Source organism: Rissa tridactyla, chromosome Z (genome assembly GCF_028500815.1).
Source record: "Rissa tridactyla isolate bRisTri1 chromosome Z, bRisTri1.patW.cur.20221130, whole genome shotgun sequence".
Taxonomy (NCBI): domain Eukaryota; kingdom Metazoa; phylum Chordata; class Aves; order Charadriiformes; family Laridae; genus Rissa; species Rissa tridactyla.
Window position 1 is genome coordinate 18,490,879 of NC_071497.1, and position 22,857 is coordinate 18,513,735.

The window sequence follows — 22,857 nt, forward strand, 5'->3', positions numbered from 1 at the left end:
ATAGTCAGATAGTGCATCTATGTTAGTATACACTTTGACCAGCTCCATAGATAATTTTTTTGTCTGTAAATGAAAACATTTAAGTGTGCAGTCAGCTATTGATATGCACTAATTGTGTAAACCAAAATGATATTTACCTCAGTACGTCCACATCCTCTAAAACCGACTCTCTTCCACAGTCCTTGCTGTGTTTGAGGCTGGTCTTCAACTGACATTTTCATGAGGGGGAAAAAACCCCAAAGAATACCCATCTGGAGTATCTCCTTCAAGTAGCTCATTGTTATAAGAGACAGTGGGTCACAAGCCTTGTCAAGATGGGGCAAAGATGGGATGCATTTTGCAGAATTTCAGTCTTGTTTCCCTGGAAAGCCGCCGAGAGAAATGCAGCCACAATGTGTCCCAAGCAAATGAAAAGTAAGTATTTTCTGCAAAATTCAACTGATTTGTGAATACATCAGTGAATTTTTAATGTTGTTAAAGATTCCAGATAAGAGAAGTCATTCAATAAATCAGAATAACAAAATGTTTCAAATGGGAATATTTTGGCTCAGAAATAGCTTTGCTTTTGATGAGATTAAGGAGCTTAAATTTTTGTCTCTCACTTCAGCTGACACTACATTTTATTCACCAGATGCAAAATACATTCCATTTGGATGATGTCTAAGCAGTAATATTTAAAAACAGCACAATACTTCTTTATCAGAACTCCTATAACAAAATACATTATTGATCTCCTTCAGCATTACATATCTGCTAACACGAAGTAGCTGCAAGAATTAATTTTCCAGGTTGTTGTCATTTTTGATCTGATTCTGTCTTTGAGAAAATGATCTCTTTCCTCGGGTAATCATCTAATGATGATTGCTAGGTGGACGTAGCACACCCTGGTAAGACACATTGCTCAGACAACCCCATCCTTTCTGTGACAACTAGAAATAGACCAAACCAACAGCAGGCATCCCAACATCATCAAGCTCTATGAAAACTGATTTCTGTGTCTGCAATTTGTTCTTACTTCTAGTGACAAGTGAGGGGTGTCCCGTGTGTTCAACATGTTACCAAGTGTTGCTCAACTAGAATGAAATGCTTACCTAAGCAGAGAGCATAAACAACAAAAATCCATCCCTCTTGAGTTGTACTCACTCCTCAAATAAAATTACGTGGGATGTAGATGCCACATGGGCCTTGTGACCAGTGAAGGACTGTATTTCTAAAGCAGCTGGAAAAAGCCATAGTTTTCTGAGGAAAAATCTCCATGACTACTTTTTTTATTAATTTTTTTTTTTAGTTTTTATTTTAATCCTGTTTTGTTCCCTACTGCTTTCACCAAGGAAACGAGACCTATATAATCACACTGCCTTTTTGCTTGCCTGGCACCCTCTCCCTCCCCACCGACAACTCTGAACCCATTACCCAGTTTCTATCAGTCAGACATTTCAGAGTTATCACACATAAACCACCACAATTTTCCAGAAAGACAGTGACTGGATTTTCCCAGTTTGTGCTTGCTCGCTTGCTTGTCTCTCTGCCTCTTTCTCATTTTCTTGCACTCTCAATTAGTAAAACAGCCAGTCAACATGCTTAATAGGGCAAGTCAGCAAATGCAGATACCTGTAAATTAAGTGTGATCCTTCCTGTCAATTTGGCAAGCAAACAGGCAGGAGAGTCCTAGCAGGGTGTAATGTGATTTACATCACGAAAGGGCACAGTAGGACTACTCTGCACTGAGGAGCAACTCCAGTGATTCAGAAAGAACAAGCAGAGACTGAATGAGGAAATTTTCACATTAAACTACTGCATCTCCTACAGGAATTGACTGCAGTGTAATATGTATTCAGAAAACAGGTTCTTGTTATTGTGTGGGGATTTGGGGCACTTCTACAGGATCTTCTGTAATAACAGTAGTGATCTGTGACAGCAGAGTTATGGTATTGGCCTCAGGATGGATCCTACTTTCTGTCCCTCTCTGAGCATGCTGACCTACAGGCCGCTCCCAAATTGCAGCTGGGGCAAAGATTTCCAGTGCTGGGTTGCTGCCAGCCGCTGTCCCTGTACGTTTAATAACCAGGAGACAATGAGAAGCCGAGAATGAGTCACAGCAGCAGCAGTGGTGCCATCCGTAAACAGTTGAAGGGCATTCTGGTGATGATGCAGCTTTTGCTCTGCATTCTCAACTGTAAAGAGCAAGCAATGAACTCACCATAATGCTTGCTTGTGGGTTTTCACTCCTCATGATCCTTCATCAGAAGATGCTCCCCTCTTCCCCCGACTTTTTCCATCCTCAATGAAGGATTTTTAGGGAAGAAGCCAGGTAAACTCCAAGCGGATCCTCTTGTTCTTGCTCTGGAGTTGACCATAAAGGTGTCCTCTTCCTGCCTGTGAATTGGGCACTGTTGCCCTAATATTCCAAAGCAGAAGTAGAATGAAGCCAAGCAAAGCTAAACTAAGCTAGACTCTGATTTCCTCATGAACCTGGTGAACCAGCACATGACTTTGCAGGAAAAAATTATGTATGTGATCAGCCTGTATTTTTGTCATAAACGTAACCAATCTTCTTTATATCTGCAGTATCAAAAAAGACAGTGTTTCAGCTGAATTTTCCATTATGCAACAAAAACCCCATACTGATCATGCATACTGACTGCAAAAACCCTACAAGAAAGAATGTGCTGCATAATTTTCCTTATAGCTTGATGAAAACTGCTAAAAATATTTCTATACCTCACCTACCCTACTTTGCAGAATTACTTCCTTTTTTCCTTTTCATCTATATATTTTTACTGTGCTTTGCACCTTTGACAGCTCAGTTCCCCACAAATCCAAAATGTAACATTACATAGATCTTTTTCAGCAGGTGATAGCTTTGGTATTTCATTTCACTCATAAAGGCACAAGCATATAGGACCTTATAGTCCCCCAAATATCTGCCTGGAGGAGTTGAAAGTTGGCAGGTTAGCTACCTACACAGAGGCTCGGGCATTGTTTGTGCCCTATGTACTAGTATGCCCCCACGTATTTCTTACATCACATGAGAACTCTATAAAGAGTAGGATGGACAGGCTATAATGAGACAAAGAAATCTAGTCCACAAGAACAGGAAAGCTCCAACACGTTTCAAAGGCAGGTGGAAATTCTGATCCTACAGTATTCAGTAACTCTAAAAATATCCTTCACTCAGTAGAACAGCAGAGCTTCCTTTCTCTCAGATTAAAGAAAAGGTTTTAAGTTGCTCAGGTAAAAGGAACTATAGTGATGCCTTCCTAATCAGAGATAATATCGGCTACTTCTGATCTGCTACATTGTCAGCTAAGTAATGACTCATTTTCTGCATTGTTCTCGGTATGTGAAGGACAACAGGAGAGCAAACCTTATCCACAGTCTCCTGTTACACTCGTGCATTTCCTTCAATCAGGGGCAGGCATTATGAAAGACAGTTAGTGCATTCACAAATTAAAAGCAGAAACACAGTCAGCAATTACAAAGGCTGTTGACACAGCTAACTGATTGTCCCGTAGCATTTCAAGGCTGTATTGCCTTGATTGGATAAAACAGGAGAGCGAAGTAGAAAGTAGGTCTGCAGGTCAGTTTAGTGCCTGAAAACAAGTTCTTCTTTTAAGATGGCTTCTTTTCCTTTTATTTATACACATAATTTGCAAGATTTCTCAGGATAGGCAGGATAGATTTTTTCAGCAACCTTTTGTTAACCGTGCCTCACCTGCTCTTGACTAGACTGTCAGCTATTTCCCACAGCTAATGCACGTGTGCATCCCAGCTCATACTCATTCGGCTCAGAAAAAGAAACAACTCAGGGTGTCTTCTCTGTCTTGGAACAGGGACAACTGGAGGGCCTGCTACTACTGTTCACTCTGGTGCTTGGAAAAGTCAAGAAAAGAGATTTACTGGTCAGCTGCTATGAGACAAGTTACTTTTGGAGCTGTGCTACCCATAAAATGCTTTTATGCAGCACTTCTGGCACCTGAATAGGAGATTAGATTTAGGGCTGAAATTCAAGGCAAATGTTTCCATTGCATAAGAGTGCAGCAGAAGATATTCCTTGTGGGGATTCTTGAAAAGCTGTTGTCTTTATCAGGTTCTTACCTACCCTATGAGGGTTTCTTCTAAATGGCGCCAGCTAAACCTGTGAGGAATATCTGCTATTTTCTGGTAAATGCCAAGAGTTTAAGCAATACTTTGCCACGCATTTAATGGTCTGGTTCCACTTCTTCTCACCTGGCTTACTGACTGGCAAACTATGTCCTCTACTAATGCTCTTCCTATTTGGGAAGAGAACAGCCTTCACAGACCTACCTGATACTTTCAACTTCTGTTTTTGAAATCAGGACGGGTGTCATGTCGCCTCCTGAATTACAGTATTAGATTTCAGGTTACCCACTGTTTTGCTTCATTTAAACTCTCTGCACTGAGAACTACATATTACACAGATTTTAGTAATCTGGTATGTGCACTGTCATTCTGCTGTCATATTGCATTATACCCCCTGGTTGTAATGCATACCCTGTGTAAGATGAATTTGTGCTGTGGTGTGATCTATTTCAGAGGTTCACAGCAAACTAAGCATACTGCTGAATCTTGTCCTGCTAAAGTATGGAGGGTTTAAAACTCTGACTGAAAACTCTTGCCAATATGTCTAGAAACTGTTTTATCCTGCAGAATAGATCATTTCAAAAAGGCACAGTAATTTTTGAGTCACTGAGTAACTGATGGTGTATATTCCATCAATTGGATATGTATTGCTGGCAAGAAAATGGGTTATGATTATTTATATGTAAACATCCATTTGTTTTCATTTAGAACAGCAAACAATTATTCAGATAACCAATAGCGAGCGCAAGTAAGTTTCCACCCCAACAGCTTTTGTTTTTTACCTGAGAAAAAACAGAAAACAATTCTGATAATGCATGATGTGTCTACTGAAATAATGTCCCTGTTCCTGGCTTTCAATGAGGATTTGCGATTAAATAACTTCAGAGGAAGGTATTAGAAGAAAAAAGTAGCCAACATAGTTGCGCATTAGTTTACTTTGGGAATGCCTGGAACGGCCAGAGAGGAAACAATGGCTTTATCCTGACAGGCTCTGAGTGCTCTTCCTAAGACCTTTGCTACCAGAAGACTGAGGACTGAGAAAATGCTTGAAGATGGCCCAGATGGAAATAGTAGTCCTGCATAGGTCTAGGTAATTTATTGTTCCCTCTTCTTCTGGAAGGGCCAGGTTTCACTACTCATGGTCTTGGATGCTGTGCATGCAGTTTGGCAGGATGACCAGGTCAGATTGTGAATTCAATGAAAGAACCCTACCAATATCAATTTAATATCATATCATATTACATTAAGTATCTTATCATAGCATACCAATGAAAGAAACAGTCAAATACATTTTGAAAATACATTTTTTTTGCAATACATTTCTTATTAAGGTAACAGTTTCCTTGGGAAAATGCAACTAATTTTAAAAAAGTTATTCATGAAACATATGAAAAAAAATGCATCTAAACCTACCTTCCTTCTAACCCTATTTGCATATATCATTAAAACCAGCAAAGGCTAGGTATGGACAGGAGACTCATTAGTAATGAAATATGATCAAAATCAAGATTTATTGCAAATGATGCAAAGCTTCAGGAAGCCATCTTTAGTGTGTGCAAATTAAGGTCTGTTGTTCTGATGAAGTGACAGGACTGCACCATGCAGCAGAAAGGCAGAAGCAAAACTCCAAATAGTACCTACCACTGCTCATTCTTGCCCTCATTATAACATGGCCTGAGGCCTGGAGCATGACTTTTTTTTCTTTCTTTTTTGTTTTTTTTTCTTCCCATACCGTAACGAGCTTTGCAGATTTGTACTGTAATGAAAGTGTTTGAAATTGATTTGACTGCTACTGTTATAAAAGTTCCAGATCAAAGAATTCAGCATCCACCCAAAATGGGGTTAAAATGCCTTTTCAAAATGGCTTTGAGTAAGAAATACAACCCCCATCAGGCCCATTGATCCCATCATGTTTATTGTGGCTAACTGTAAATCATTCATAAACTACCAGATGGTGCTGGATGAGTTTGAGAATCATTATTTTGAGGAATATTCTGAGTTCTGATTTAATTTCAGTCTCATTCCACAATGTTTTTACATCGCTCCTTCTATCACAGTCATGGGCACCCTCCCATGCTAATTTGTAAAATGAATTTTACTGAATACCATCTAATCTTATTGCCATAGTTACAACTAAGAAATTGAAGATTGCTACACTGAGCTGAAAATAGCTGACTTGATACAAGGAAGGGGACTAATTCTTATGCAAATCTCTGTACTCAAATACAATCTCTTAGTCAAAGAACAATGGGAAGTTTGATCTCTGGAAGCATGGCCTTCTACTGTCTTTTCATTCTAGCAACAATCTGCAAAAAAGGCTGAATGAAATGCATAATAACGATGGGAGAAATACAGCGCTGGGGCCGAATGTTTGTCATACATGTTATTTGCCGACAGGAAAAGAAAATGAGTTAAAGTAGCAGAAGTACTTATTTTGTCAAAGCTCACAGTTGTTAACAACTGAGCTCCTGCTGGCTGGAACGGCAGTCACACAGCCTTCTTCCCCAAGTCCCCTCTGCAGGATACTTTAAATGAGTAGCAGGAAGGGTCTGATTGAAGACAGGACTTTCAGTATTTGAGCTGTTGTGGATTTCTACACCATCTCTTTATGCTTGTAGATTATGTAGTTTTTTGGTATTATGAGAAGAGGATGCAAAAGTTATATCACATATCACTCCAATATCCTTGAATCAACTGGGGGAGTTCCAAGATATGGCCAAAATGCCATATATCTGTGGCATTTTTCCTCTGTGCAAGGGCTTTCTGAGGAGATTCTCTGTGGTGACCCCAAGGTATGGTGAAAAGATGCTGTACCTAGGCTGTGTGCAGGAAGAAGCTGGCGCAGTAGCTTGTATGACAGCAATAACTCATGAATCCACCATAGACCCTCTCACCCCAACTCTGGAGGCTGTGGCAACTGTTAATGACCCTCATTACTGTCCTCTGTGCTAGTAAAGCAAACATATGATGACGGAAAAATATATAATGAAAAGGAAACAGAGGGAAAAAGAGAGGAGTGTTTAAAAGAAAGGAAAACGTAGAGTGGAAATTCAATCTATTTTAGAGAGAGAAGAGAGAGTAAGGGGGAGAAGTCCTAAAGAGATATTTAAGTCATACTGAAAACCAAATAATAACAAACAGCTGAAAGCAACCAGAGTTTTCAGAAGGACAGGGGGAGGGTATAATAAACATATGAGACAGAATAATAATGAAAAACACCCCGAACCCTGCAGTCGGAGGAAGGAAAATAGATTTTAAGTTCTCCCTACGGAATTAGAATTTAAAATCCATTAGCATTTTCCTATGTAGAACATGATGCACCTTTTCTGGATGAAAGAAATCTCATTCTAATGGATGGAATAATGAGACATATTAATAAAGTGTTACCTGCTTTACTGGTGAACAGCCAGGAAGAGTTGGAGGAATACAAACCTTCCAAGAGGATATGGCCTCACAAAAACAAGCCCCATCTATTACAATTACTTTAGTCTTCCACAATATGCTCTGGCCTATCCATTACTCTTTTGTTCCACTCCCTTCTATTTTTTGGTGAGACCACCACCAGTCCTCTGCATGCCTCGCAAACATGGCAGCTGAAAAAGAAACATTTCAGCTCTTCATTTTAAGCTAGCTTGATGTCACCTAAAATAACAGGGTCTGCATGACTTGAAGTTTAACCAAAATCAGATCTTTGGACATAAGAGAGCTCATACAGGAGCAGCTCTTCCATGCAGAAATGTCTAAGAAATCTCTTGCTACTGTTTCCTGCAACATGAAGTGTTAGACCCCCTGAGAGTCTGAATGGCAATCATGACTGCAGAGGCAAGAAGCATTTGGGTAGTTGCTCCACACACATTCCCAGTGCAGAAGGACAGAGTACAACCAAAAGTTGACCTCAACTACCCACATTCATCCCCACAAGAGGCATTTAAAGTAAAGGTTTTCCTTTTGTTAAAAAGCTATTTTCTTTTTACACAGGGGGTGATACTCATTCTTGCCCACACAGAAAATTATCAGAGCATCCTGAGCACATATTAAGAACTGGGAGAGCAAATATCTCCTAAAAACTTTTCTGGAGCATAACCCTATGTAAATCTTATTTCAGATGCTTCTGTCTGGTACCACTCAAAGCAGTGCAGAGAATGCCTATAGTAATAGAGGAGAAGGAGGGCTGGTTAAGGTCTTCTCAGAAAATAGATTTCCTCATCCAGATATCACTTTGTTTCCCTCTTATCTATTTTGACCTGGACTGTCCTCTGCCACAAGTGCCCTGCAAGGACAAAGCAAAGCCCGTGCCCCTCACCAGTGTAAGCTTTTCTCCTCTGGTAGCATTGGCCCTGGAGCTGCAGCCTACAGCATCTGCAGGGTCAGAAGCCCTCTTCTCCCAGCTGCCCCTTAGATCTTGGGGTGTGCTTAACTCCCAGCAGTGCCCTGTTCCCCGAAGGGTGGCTTGCTCCTGTCAAGCCTCTTTTCTACCTCTTCTCCTCAAACTAGTGGGGGAAAGATGGAAAATGTGGCTGTACAGGGATAAAGTGCCTCTTGCTGGAGCAGTCTGCTACCCTGAACAACACCCGCAGGCTAACACTGGCTCTGGCTATTCCCTTCTTGACATTTCTCTCACCAGCCATGAGACTTAGGAAAAAGGATGAATTTTACCCAGGGGACAGTAGCAGAGTCCACTAAATCAAAGATGCTTAGAAATGTTGTAATATTTGATGTATGCATTGGAAATTGACTAAGACCACTTTAACTTAATGAGAAATTAGCTAAAAGCTCAAGATCATGGATATTTACATTAACTGCAGCTAAAACTATAACATAACAGTGAAAGTATATCTGAAGAGACACATCAGCTGTGTTTCCTTATAGGTTTACTGGCCAAAACAAAAGCTACAAAAACAATAAGATTGACATAAAATATATCAAATTATACAGAACAACTGAGTAGCACAGTATAATTTGGAAAAAGCTACTGCAGCCAAAGAGAGAGAAAGGGGGTAGAAGTTTTTACAATGCTAGGGGTCTGTGGAGGTCACAGATTAAGGCAGTTTTCAACCAGTATTTAATAACACGCTATATTATTGGGTTTTATTACACTGTATTCATTCCAATCAGCATTAGAAGTATTTGCTGAAACAAAGAAAAAGGGTGTTCTATTCTGGTAAAGGGCAGGTTGTAAAAAATTCTTCCAATATTGTATCCTAAATTGTGCAGTTGAAATGAAATTCCTCCTCTGTCTTCTTTTCCCTTCTTCCCTTATAAAAATAAAAAAAAAAAAAAACCTAAGAAGACTCTCTATTTCAATATATTTTATTTTCTAAATATTGAACATTTAAAATTAAAAAGCAGTGTACAGTTATTTGTATATAGCATTTTGTCAATAATTTAGTTCTATAAATATTTATTCATTTGCTTAACTTCTTACAGCCATCAGTCTCTTATTGCAGTAGATGGGACTATTCACATACTTGGAAGACAGGCATTCGGGGAAATGTGTGGAGACTCAGGTTAAATGTCTATACTCATAAATGACTTAATTTGGGGAAGCTGCTTCATTTCAGTGGCTTGTTTAGCAAGTTAACTGTGGGTGGACTGTCATTTGGAGACTTCTTTTGCATTTGGTCTCCTAAAAATGCTGGGACATTCTAAACAAGGTAGAGTCAAGGTAGTCTTACTAAAGTTTTTCAGACTCTTCATATCTCTGGTTAAGAAAACAGAGCTTTGATATACAGTTTTCAGCTCTTCTAGTTGTTACCTGCATAGCTAACAAACCTGTATAGAAACAATGACTCTTCAAAGGTTTAGAAATGAGATGTCTGGTTTCTTAGCTAAGTTCCATTGCTCAAAGCAACAAATATGCAATATCATAGACCTGTTTGGGTTAGGAGGGGCCTCCGGAGGTCCAGTTCCTCCTCAAAGAAGGACCAACTTCAAAGTTACTTTAAATTGCTCTGTGCTTCAGTTGTTTCCATGAAATCTTTGGAGCTTCCCACAATTTTAGGGTACAGACTTTGTTTAAATGTTTGTTCAAGTGTTTTGTTCAAGTATTTGTTTGATTGGAACTTCTTTAGAATATAGTATTAGAGAATTCAACTCCTGCCTGTTTTATGCTGTTCCTACAGTTGTGTTTGCTCAAAGGAAAATCAGTTCAGTGACTGTTAGTCTTTGTGGCTTCCTGTGTAAAACAGCAGGATATTCTTGATTGGGCAATACTTAATGTAAGTGGAAGCACTTGGTAGTCTTTGAGGAATGGCTGATATTTTCAATAGAGCCATTTAAGCCCCTTTTGAAATTTTGTGCACATGTATTTCTGTGTAGGACTTTTAAGCATGCTGACAATAAAAACAGTTAAAAAGCACTGTGTGCAAAATAACTCAAGGCAACATTATGTGTAATTGCAATTTTGTTCAGGGAGTTTTATTCAGCTGAGATGCGTTTGTGGTACAAAGTGAGTAAATGATGTCTGTTTCGCTGTTTCAGTAGTAATACTTCTCCTCCATCTAGTTTATCTTGAGATTTCATCTTCCTTATTGTTAGGGCTGAACACAAATATTCATGGAAGAGTGCGATCAGGAGAAGAAGCTTCAAGATGATCCTGGTAGTAGCTGCTATGTCACGTTACTCCTTTCTTGTTTGTAGCTGAACAGCACAAGAAGTTCTGAGTTCACTTCAAGCATCAGCCCACTATCTCTGGCTGATCCGTCGTGGTGTTACCTTAGCTGTTAGACTAGCAAGATAGCTCTCATTTTCTGTAAATAGATTTTGCATCCAGTCATTGTTCTTACTCATTTCAGGGAAGCATTACAGAAACGGACATCGGGATGTAACAACGTTCTTTTATTTTGCTTTTTACATAATCAAGTGTCTGCTTGCTCTCAGCTAAGAAATTGTTACAGGTTCTAAGTATGTCAAAGATATGTTCTTTTATTTAACAAACCTAGAAGCTTCTTGGTGAATGCCTCAATTTTGTACTAGGTATGTTCTTTCCTTCTGAAATTTTGGTTATTAAATGAGAAGAAAATATCAGAGGTCAGCAATCTGGCAAATCTAAGATTAATTTATGGTTACATTTCAAGATGACATGACAGTCAAGGAAAAAAAAAAGCCAACAGTAATGAGAACTACAACAACAGACAAGTACTTTGCCTCCAGAAATACTCAGAAAACACCAAACAAGAGCTTTTAGGAGCTAGTTTTGGGTCCATAAATAGTTGGTGTTTGTAGGGTTTCTTTAAAAATGGGGGAGTACTTATGGCATTTCAGAAAGACAGGACAAAGCCAAGCCTCAGAGGAACTTATTTCTAATTATGGGACACCTGAGTTGGAGATACTTGTCTTACTGTCTAGCTTTTGTGGATCTCTTCAAAGTACCCAGGCTGCCATAGGTTCACCAACCACATTCTGAAAACACTGCAATTGCTTTGAGAGTTTTTTACACTTAACCGCATTTTTTCAAAGATTTATTCCTTAAGTGTTCACTGAAATTTTGATTTTTATTTCTTTTTTAAAAGGCTACTTCTAATCTGAAAGAAGTGCCTGTGGAAGGTTCTTATATTCTAGTGGCAGATTCTTTCAAGGAGGCAAAGCAAAGGAAAGTCTCAAACGCAAGATTTACAGAGATGGTATAATTGGCTTTTAGTTAATGTTATATTTTTGTTCATACTACATTTTTGTGCCATCACAGTCTGAACAGACGTTTGATGCTTACTATTTTTAAGGTGTTGATTAGTTGCCACTAGTCAAACATAGTATTCTTTTCCATATTCCATCAAGTAAAACTTCCCAAATACTTTTCTTGTTGTGACTGATTTATATATACCTATTTGAAAGATTCATCTTTGAATCTGCAACAAATAATCATGACAATAAGACTGTTTGAATGTCTCCAGATGGTAAGGGCTAAAGAACCTTAAGTAAGGTTGATGCAGCATTTTTTTTTAATTAATATGAATATTTGTTGTTTAACATGGTGTAATCTGAGACTTGCTGAACATGTTCTATATCACCCATTATGTTTGAGCAATGTCAAGTACACCATGGCACTGCCGTAGATATTAATAGTGTAGCACTGTAAACGTCACTAAGTGCTTTCAATCCTCTGTGATACTTTAATTAACAATTTTGAGAAAAGATGAACAGCTGTGTTGGAGACTAACCCAAATGCTTATTGATACCCGAAGAAGGAAAAATTGCTATTGATTTGTATGGATATTGGACAAGACCTTTAATAAATGCTAATAGAAACTGGTAAGTCTGTTAAGATTTGCTTTGCTTTCTCTGTATGATCAAAAGGAGATTTTCTCTGCCAGCAATGTAAATCCAGGCTTATGTGCAGAGTTAGGCACAGGCAGCCTAGATATTGCGATGCTGCCACATGTTTAGAGACTTCAATAGATGAATATAGTGTTGCCAAAAACATACATCTGCCCAAACGGAGAAAGCATGTAAAAATGAAGATACACCCACATCAGTGAAATGCTGACGAGCAGGAATCTAACTGTGTTGAAACAGTGTTTCACAGGGCAATGGAAAGTGAGAAGTAATTTTAGGAAGCTGCTTATATTTGTAGTAACATATTTCTGCTCCACAGTTGTATTAGCTGCTTCCTGTAAATATGTGTTTACTGCAGTCACTCTACAGCAAAAGAGAAAGGTCACACAATGCATGCAACACTTTTTATCCTATTAGTTCTGCTATGGAGATGCAACAGAGTAAAACAAATCGAAGATACGCAAGTATGAGTGTTTGAAGGGTGTTCAGTGAACTTAGTTAGGAAAGAGCAGGTGTTGGTTACAGTGATATGGAAAGCACATTAGAAACCTTTTGTTTGTGCAATTAACTTGACATGTCCTTGTAGCATGAAATATGGACAGTTTTTCAGGATTTTGTATAGCTTTACTTTGAAGAGGTGATGAATTATTTGAACAGTAGAATCACTCGCTGAACTTCAAAGTAGTGACAAAATTTTGAAAGGGATATTATCTTTCGTCCTCAAGATTTTAGTCAGCCTCTATTAGCAGAGATCAAGGGACAGTTTATTCAGCTTTGGCCTAAAACTTTCTCTGAAGCATTGATCACCACCAACAGGAGACGTACACTCCTGGATGGACCTCGGTGCTGATTTGATATGATAAATAGTGTCCTTCTGTGTGTCTGTATTGAACAGGAAACTAGATAGGTGGAAAAAAGGAAGATATTTCCATGTCTGTAAGAGAGCTAAAAGAACATTGCAAAATAAAAAGGTCTTTTAAAGATTCCTTTTCATTTTCAAAGGAATTTAACTCAAATGTGTTTACAGTTTTGTGTATCTTACACAGATACTGAAGAATGTTTGTAAGAAACCTAAGTACATTCACTGAAGTTAAGTATCATCCCTTTCTCTTCGTAGATGAAAATTCTGATGCAGGAAGACTGCTCACAGAGCTGGTTCAAATGCTGACACAGCAAAGTGCGTGCACTTTGACCTACTGGCTAGTTAAGAATGATGCATTTTATTTGTGGTCAGTTAAAATTGTCAAGATCATTTGTCATCAACAATCGCATCAAATTTCTCTGATTCCTTGACTAATTCTAATTCCACCTAATTCTAACTCACGTATACAGAAGTGAGATGCTGTATTTTAAACTATGCATAAAATCACACTTTTTATAGAGGACTGAAACTAATATCTGACAGAGAAATGAAGAAGCTGAGGAGATGTTCACTGGGGTAAATATTGAAATTATATAGATTTACTGAAACAAATGGATAAATGATGCCATTTACTGCAGGTAAAGCCTCTTTTTCAACAATTACAGAAGAATTACAATTACAATTACAGAACTTTTTCAATGTTACAGAAGAACTTTTGGCTTGAAAATATGCATTCCAGCTGTCTGTACTTTTTAAAAAAGACATAAGACACTAAAGCTTGAGGTTTTCATATACATATTCCCTGTATCAGATAAAAACAGTTATGTTGATAGTGACCCGTTCTACTAGTCTACTGGGAGCAATACAGAAATATGAATGTATAAACTCAGAACTGTTAGACACGCAGAATCAGTAACCTTTGGTTTTTGGTGACTGTGTACAATTTTGATCACTATAAGACGAAATAACACAGCTGGAGAACTTCACTGTTTGAAGATGATGTCACTAAGAGACTGTCACTAATAGATGAAGGAAGCCAAGGTTTCCTACAATACTAGGACAGTAGTTAATCATTTGCTGTTTCTTTGATGACTTGATGGTAACGCTGAAGAAATGAAAGAAGCTGTGTACCACTTGGAAACCTGATGTCCTGGCAGGCAGTTCACCCAAGGAAAAAAACGCTTTGCTGTCAGCCTAGGGAAAGGCTTCTCTGACCAGCGTGCGTGCAAGCAGTCTGCTGATGGCACCACTGAGGTGCTCTTGGTAAGAGTTAGAAGGGCGGGTAGAAAAAATGTGCTTTTCCTGTCACCATACGGTTCGGGAGTTTGCCTCATTAGGAAGAAACTGGCTTAAGCTTCATAACAATTGTCGTTCAGAAATCCTTCTGACTGATCCAAATGTCAGGGGGTATCTTATCCCTCTTAGGCATTACAATACCTTTGTAGAATAGAGATTAGGAAATTGAGCTCTTGCAGTTTCTTTAGCATGGGTATTTTTTCTGTATTTCTTAATCCCTGTCTTTTTCTTTTTGCTGTGCTTTTTGCAATATGGAATTTGGTGCTCCATGATGTGAAGAATGACTCCTTTGTCTCTTTCCCCCTGTTTTGTTCTTGGGCTGAGCTGCTCAAATGTGCTTTCATATGTTGACGAGCTCATGGGTTTAATGCCTTAAATAAGGCAAAAAAAAAAAAAAAGGAATGGGCTGATGAACTTGATTACACTGAAAAATCAAGAGAGACAATTTAATTTAAAGGTTCCATCATTACAGATTCATTGGAAATACTGCTGATCATAATGAATTTGTTTAGTATTCATGGGACGCTACATACATTTCCATAGATTATACTCTTGTGAGATACTGCCTCACTTAACCATTGGCTATTCCTACTGAGTGTGTTAGAGTAAACAGTTTTATCAAATGGTGAATTCCACCTATTGCCAAGTGTTCAGGGTACAATTGTTATGCTTGACTAGCCAGATATTTAGCTTCTCTCTGCTACAGAAGTCACTGACCTCCTGCATAAACAAGTGTAATTTACCTCAGGATTACAGCTAATCAGGAGGCTTCTGCACACTGCTGCTTTCTTTCCCATGATGTTTTTCTTGGTCATTTTGGCTGTATTAAAAATTATGGTGGAACCTTGTGCAAATGTTTAGGAAGTCTTTGTAAGCACTATTAAGTTGTATACTTACTAAGGTGCTTTTTCTCTCGTTTCCGCCCAATGGTACCTGGAATCTACAGTATCTTGCTGGCCCACGGCACAAACATTCCTTGAAAAGCTCAACATAGCATCCTACAGCAAGTCATGCTTCCCTACTCCTAACTCCTTCTGCCTAAGGTCATGTGCTTTTTCCTCCTTGCTTTTCCTTTATTTTTTATTTTTTTTCTCTGTTAAAAAGTATGTTTGTCAGTAGCTCATATGCTAAGATTTAGTAGTAGAAGCACACTCCTTCAGTAGCCAAAAGTCACAACATTTTGCTCCCTTGATATGTTTTTCCTTACCTAAAAGCTGTAAGATCCAACAAATTCTCCAGCACCATTCCAGTATGAGACAGAGATAGAGGAGACTACCAATAGCAGAAAACGGAGAGAGTAACTATAAATTGTCTAACTGCTGACAGGCATGCTTTTGCAGTCCTGGGACTGTGGAGTATTTACTTCCAACAGCAACCCACGACTTGTTTGCAGTGTACTCCTACTTACAGAAGGCAAAGGTTGAATAAGTAACTTTAAGTCTTTATTCTCTGAGTGTTGTCATTCAAGAAGAATTAGAAAAGAGCTCATCTTTTGAAATTTAAGTCCTTTATTTGAACTATCATGGTGACAATGACTACTTACTTGTCTATATACTTAAAATACACAAAGTATCTATATTTATGCTGTGCTGCCCACTGCAGCTGAGTGCTCTGCAGAAGGGCTGCAGAGAAAGCAGGAATCCTGTTGTTAACTGTTCTAGTGCTGTCAGCAACAATGCTACTATTAACAAAACGTAAGTTAAAATAGGGCCACTCTGCCAGCTACAAGTGTTGGCATTGCCAGTCTGCCTCAAACTTATGTCATCAGTGTCCCAAAAATTAACTAGATTTCAAATGATTGAGGGGAGAAGACTCTGAGAGGTAAAATCCACCTCTCAGAAGAGGATAGTGAGAATGGCCCAGCTGCTGCAATGGAGATATTGCAGGGACACGGGCTTGACACTGTAAAACCCTGAAATCACACATATGTTAGTTCTGTGTGTCCTTTCCTTATGTTTCAAGACTCGTCCACGATGGCCTAATTTCTTCATGGTATAGGTAAATGAGAAATACCAGCAGCCTTGCTTAGCTATCTCCTGATGCGCTACAAAGCACAGCAATTGTTTTGGCTTCATTTGGCTCTTTTTCTGAGTTTCTTTTCCCTTTTTATAGATATGATTGCAGAGTGCTATCATACACATAAAACATTTCGTTAAGCTTGCTCAGTCAGTCAGCAAACATGAATGACTTAGGACAGATGCTCTCCTAGAACAGCTGGAACAAACTTGCATGGCAATGGTAGCGTCCTATCCCTCTCTCCTTCAAGGAGTTAGCACAGTGAGACAGGGAGTGTGTATTCTCTCATTGGCCCCCAGTTTGCACAAAATGAACTGTTTAACCGTTCGCTTATTGCTGCTGTAGATGATCCTGCTGTGAAAGTCATATTCTCTGCTTAAACATGTAGCTGTACAACGCGATGTCAAAGAGGTTGCTTGGGATTAGTAGTCACCAGCATACACTGAACTTTAACACATTATCTGTCTCATCATGGTTATGATTGATCTTGCCTAAATAGGGAGTTTCATGAATAACATGTAGGCAAGATGATACTTGATGGAGTATCTGGTATTCTGCTGACTAGAGGGCATGGCTTTGTATGTAGTCCAAACCAGCATTGCTGGGGCCATCCATAGCACTTTAATTTTTCCCAAGCAGATTTCATTTGCTAAGAAACATATTTTTTTTCTTTTCTTTTTTTTTTTTTTGAAGTGGAAGGGACATCACAAGTAAATATTAAAATGCCAGACTCCATTCTCTGCTTCTGGATATTAAGAATGTTTATGGTATTTTTTTATTAGTGTAAGTTCACCTTGATCTGCTGGATAACTTCAATTACCTGTGCCAGGAATCTCACATCTAGAGAACAGAAGAGTTGAAGTGAGTAATTCAGATTCCCAAACACACATGCTAAAGATCTACGTAGAAACGGGATGTGGGTAAATGACCCACATGGGTCAGAGACATACATCAACACACGGTTCGTCAGGAGCATAAATTCTTATATCTTCAAAAGAAAACTTAGGAAAGTGAAATAGCACAACATACATATAGGAAAAAAACCAAACCCCTGCAACAAAACCAGTCACAGACAACAAATGTGTTGGTCTTACAGAAAACACATAAAGAAGCCAGGATATACATGGATGTATACTCTTTTCTAGGCCCTAAGTATCATCTGACATCCCGGGGATAATTCATATTCAGATGTGAACTTTAATACCAAATCTTAAGTATTAGTCCCTTGATGGGCTTGCACAGACTCAATCACTCCTGTATCCCAAAGTCACTTTATTAGTTCCATCTTTCTACACAGATTTATGGATTGAGTATTAAAGAAGTATGTAATTAATTTTCAGATCAGTTTTTTCTGATAAAACAAAACAGTAGATTAGCTTCACTTTTTATCACATTTTATTTACATATAGAGTTATGAAGTAAGGAGTCAGTTTTGTTTGCAGTCAGCATTTACAGCTGACTTTTAATTAACTTCCCTCCATAATTTTTAATATAGTTCTTTTGCTGAATAATATTTCTATTCCACAATGGCTGAAAGTACAGCCAGTACAGCACAGAGGAAAAAAAATGGCCCTACATTACTGAACCATTATATTTGCAGCAGCTCTCTGCCAAGAGACTTTTCAAAGCAGTCAAACAATAAATTCATTAGAATGCCAAAATGGGGCATCAGGGGCCAAACCTTGATCCTGTTGAAATCAGTAGCTGATGTACTGAGCAGTGCTGGTATTTGGCCCTTAAAACTATTCAAATATCTTTGGTTCAAGCAAAATAACAGACTATTACTGCAAATCTAACATTCATTAAATTTTCTGTGCACTTAGATCTTCATATGAATTGGGGAATAGGTCTTGTTTGAACTGAATACTACTTATATTTGATTTTTAAAGTGAATTTTAATGTTGTATTCTCTCCAGATTTCTATTATACTCAGGGAACAAAAGTGCAGCTAGTAAACTCCCATCTATCTATCTATCTATCTATCTATCTATCTATCTATCTATCTATCTATCTATCTATCTATCTATCTATCTATCTATCTATACACTTCCATGGAGACCAGGTAGCTGAGTGGATAACAGCGCTACCTCTTATTTCAAAGGTTGTAGGTTCAACCTGACTGAGCTCTGTTTTAATTAAACTTTTTGTTTGCTTGTCCACAAGCTATTATGTATAAAAGTCAACCATGGTGTAAAATAAATGTCTATTTACGCTTACAGTTAGATGGAGTCCATTCCTTTGTGCATAACAGAACAGAAAAAGATTAAGAACAGTTAGCCAGACTTGTCTTTATCTCAGCACAAAACCACACAATTGTTTAACAAAAACTAGGCAACTTTCTGGTTCCTAAACTATGTATTTATTGGAAAAGAAGAGTCACAACGTGGGTTCTGTCTTTCTGCTTACTGGTTTAAAGAATCTATGGGCCAGGAAAGCTGAAAAAAATAATAAATTCATATCTATCTGTGGACCTTGTGATACTAAAGATTGGAATTGCGGAGAGCACCATCACTAGTAGGCAGAGTAATTGGGTATTTCTAGTGCACAACAGACTTAAGAGCAGTTTCAAATGACTTGTGTTTTATGGGGTGTTGGAAAACTCACTACATTTGGTCAGAGGTGCATATCCGAAACTCTGTGCATCTTACAGTCTTTGGGAAAGAGCTAGGTCTGTGGCAGATGACAGCAGACAAACAGTGCTATTTGGTCCTGTCATTAACATGTTCCAGTAAGGATAATAGTGATGACTCAGAGGGGTGCCAAACACAGTTAGACCTTCATATGTGTGCAACTTCTACTTATCTTGTCAGGAATACACAAAATTCAGGTCAACATTTCAAGCAATTTGCTTGCTTTTCCCTGATGGAAGGGTATATAGGACAAAATGTAGTGCAGCTTAATGTGCTTCCTACCTTTGTGTTATTTTAGGAGTATGAGTGGACAGGGGAAGTAATTACTTGTGGAAATAAACAAAAGCTATTGGCTTTCACAGGTTCATTTGCATGGGTCAAAAGAATAGACTTCATTTTACAAGTAAAGACATAGAGAAAGAAATTTTCAATAGAGCAGAATACTCTGTATCAACAAAGACCAGAAATTATAAGGGGCACACATAGCTCCTTGCAGAGTATTCGTCAACAGACAGATGTTTTCTGTGGTCTGAGACATGCTTGCAGTGGAGAAAGCAGCCTGTCAAAAATGATAAAGATGCAATGTATTTGTAAGTGCACAGGAAAGTGATGTGTCTCTGTGAAGAGTGGAGGTGAAGCAAATGAATATTACCCACTTCATTGAGAGAATGAGGACTGATACAGGGTACAATTAACCTATGTTAACATTCAGATGGAGTCTGTCTAGTATACCTAGCACTTCTCTAATTAAAAGAAAACAATCTGAGCCAGAACTTACCATATGCAAAAGAGATTGAAATGATCAGTCAATCAATTTGGCCATCTAATGAGCTCTCTTCAAAAGAGTGGTTAGTTAAATGGTGAAATCAAATATGCAAAGTTAAAAATAAGAAACTTAAGCCATTGATTGAGCTAAAGCCCACAAAACGCAACTGCAGTTTTGAGGAGACTTGGATGGGGTTTGCATGGCCAATTCCCCACCTTTCTGAAGGTCAAGGCTATTTTGTCGATTTTTTTTTAAAAAGAGTATTATGAGAATCAAAATTAACTAAAACAGTACCTGTGAGTATGTTGGATGATGATTGCTTTTATTGTAATCTATGTGCTGCGTAAGACACTGTTTTTAAACCACTTAAGTTCTTTTAAGTTTTGGAAGCAGTGGTCTTTCAAAGCATATCTCATTTAAGGAGAGACAAGTCTTACAGTTTATATTTACCTTATCAGCTTGAATAAAGTACTTTATTCTAGTGATGTATACATCTTGCAACTACATGAAAGATTTTTTGATGAGGTAGATGCTTAAAACCAGTTCCTCTTTCACACATTGTAAAATTAGGTCCAAAGCTAAAATATTGTAATCACTAAATATTTTGGGATAGTTTTGAAGGAATGAGTCATATTCTTGTTTCTTTCTATATTGTTACCCTAATGAAAATTTTCAGAGGGAAGGTCACACTTGTTTTCTCTGACCTGGCTGGCTAAGTCACTCATTAGGATAAGAGGCATTTGAATAATACAGAATAATCTGAATTTACCATTTATAGTCCAGGGTCACATGCATTGAAATAAACTGTAGCAAGGTATAGCTATGCACATGAACCATTTGATAAGTGTAGGAGCACGAATCCTTACTGCCTCTACGTTGTGTTCAAGTAAGGATTGGACCAGGAACAGGTGACAGGCTAAAGGAAGGGGTATTGCCAACAGGCCATAGAGTGATTTACATGGAAAGGCTCTTCTGTTCTATCCACATACAAAATAATAATTTGTATATCATATGAATCCTGAAATTTTTATTTGCTAATTATCTCTGTTTCTTGGATCATAAAATTTTACTCTTACAAGAAGTTTCATTTTGGCTATTCGTCTGATACCTACTAAAGTCAGGACAAGAACATCCCACCTCTTAAAATTTTTGCTTGTTTTTAGAGCAATTTTGGCTGTTAGAGATTACATCCTGAACTCCTATCCATTCTTTAATTTTTTCAGAATTAAATTAGGAACAGCGATTTTTTAAACTGTTTTGAATAATGGAGACCTCAGCTGCTTCCGAGAAGTTCTCTAGCCACCCCCATCCCAGGCAGCCATAAAGAGAAGGGCATTTCAAAATACAGCAGCAACTTGTATCCCAGATGCTGGATTCTGCATTGCTTTGTTTTTGTTACTGCCTTCTTCATTTATTGCTTTTTAAGGTCTTGATGCTATTTCTCAATCAGAAGTGGAGTGCTCACCCATTTCCCAAGTCAGACGCTCGTAACAGTGATGTGCCAAACGTGTGTGTCAGGTGCAATTCACGCATGTTGCAGACCTCACGCAGGTCTGGAGGCAGTTCATACAGGACACCAGTAAGTGCAAAGATAATGGGTCAGGTTAAGTCATGATACAAATCATGAGAATAAAAACTGCCAGCAATGGCCCTTCCAATCAGAGTAGTTTAGGTTTTAATGCTTCAAAAAGCAGATGACCTTCAAGGGACAATTTTTTTTTCCCTATGTGTGGGCTCTAGTGTTAATCTGAAACATGTTTAGTAATATATTTGTATTGGTTTTTGGCTTCAGACCATTGGACCAAAAGGCAAGGATTTATTGTTTGTTTCTTTATTTGAACAAAAATCTCCTACCTCTTTTCCCAGCACACAAACCCAAACCAGCGACAGATAACTATGCTGGACAGTGAGTAAATGTGTGCATGCATGGGATGACAGGAAAAATAACTAAATTTATTTGACAGCATATATCAACACCTGTGTTTTCTGCAGTGCTTATTGACTCACCCTGTGAATAACTCTGAACGCAGCTTTGAACATATTCCTCTAAGATACTAGCTTGTTCATGCTTTACAAGGATTAAGGTTCCCCCCACCCAGCTAAGCAACAACCAGTTATGAATGAGGTGCTCATATACATGTGAAAAGAAAAAATAAAATTGAAAAGATCCGCCTGATGTTCAGGTCTGATCTGGCCTGTCTGGGTTTCACACAGGTTACACAGTGTTTGCCAAGTTACTGGGTTAGAAAGCAACTTCATCAAAATGCCTGCTGCCAGCGAGGCCGCAGCAGCTGCCGGATGACTCACGCTGGGGCCTGGGGGCGGCTGGGCTCTCACATCCTGCAGCTCCCCAGACCCTTCCCTCCCAGACCAGCTGAAGGACGTTTCTCCTGGCACTTCCTTGCCACAGACTTGGCAGGAGCTGGGTGCCCTGACAGAGGTCTGGAGAGGGCAGAGTTATGTGGGCACAGTTTGGGACCAGACACATCTTTAAAATTTAAGATGAAATCACATTTGGTTTTGTGCTTCAGTACCAAATATTTGCAAGGGGCAGAAAGCACTAAAGCAGTTTCCAACTCCCTCAGATATCCCTGTTGTCTTTTAACTTAATTATCTGACGTGGCTGACACAACGACACATAAAATATTTTGAAGTCACTTTGGAGAATGGACTCCGTTCCCATAATGGGTCTTAGGCTGAAAATGAGAAAGTTTTGTTGTTAAAGACAGCCAGCGCTCAGTTGCTTTTCCTGACTCTATTGCAAGCACTTGGGAGACAAATGATGTGCTTTACATGAGCATAGTCATGGATTATTTTGTTCATTTCCTGAATGGAAGGGAAATTTAAACCACATTTGGCTTAGAAGCACAAAACTGTTGGTACATCTGGAAACAAAAATGAAGACCACCTCA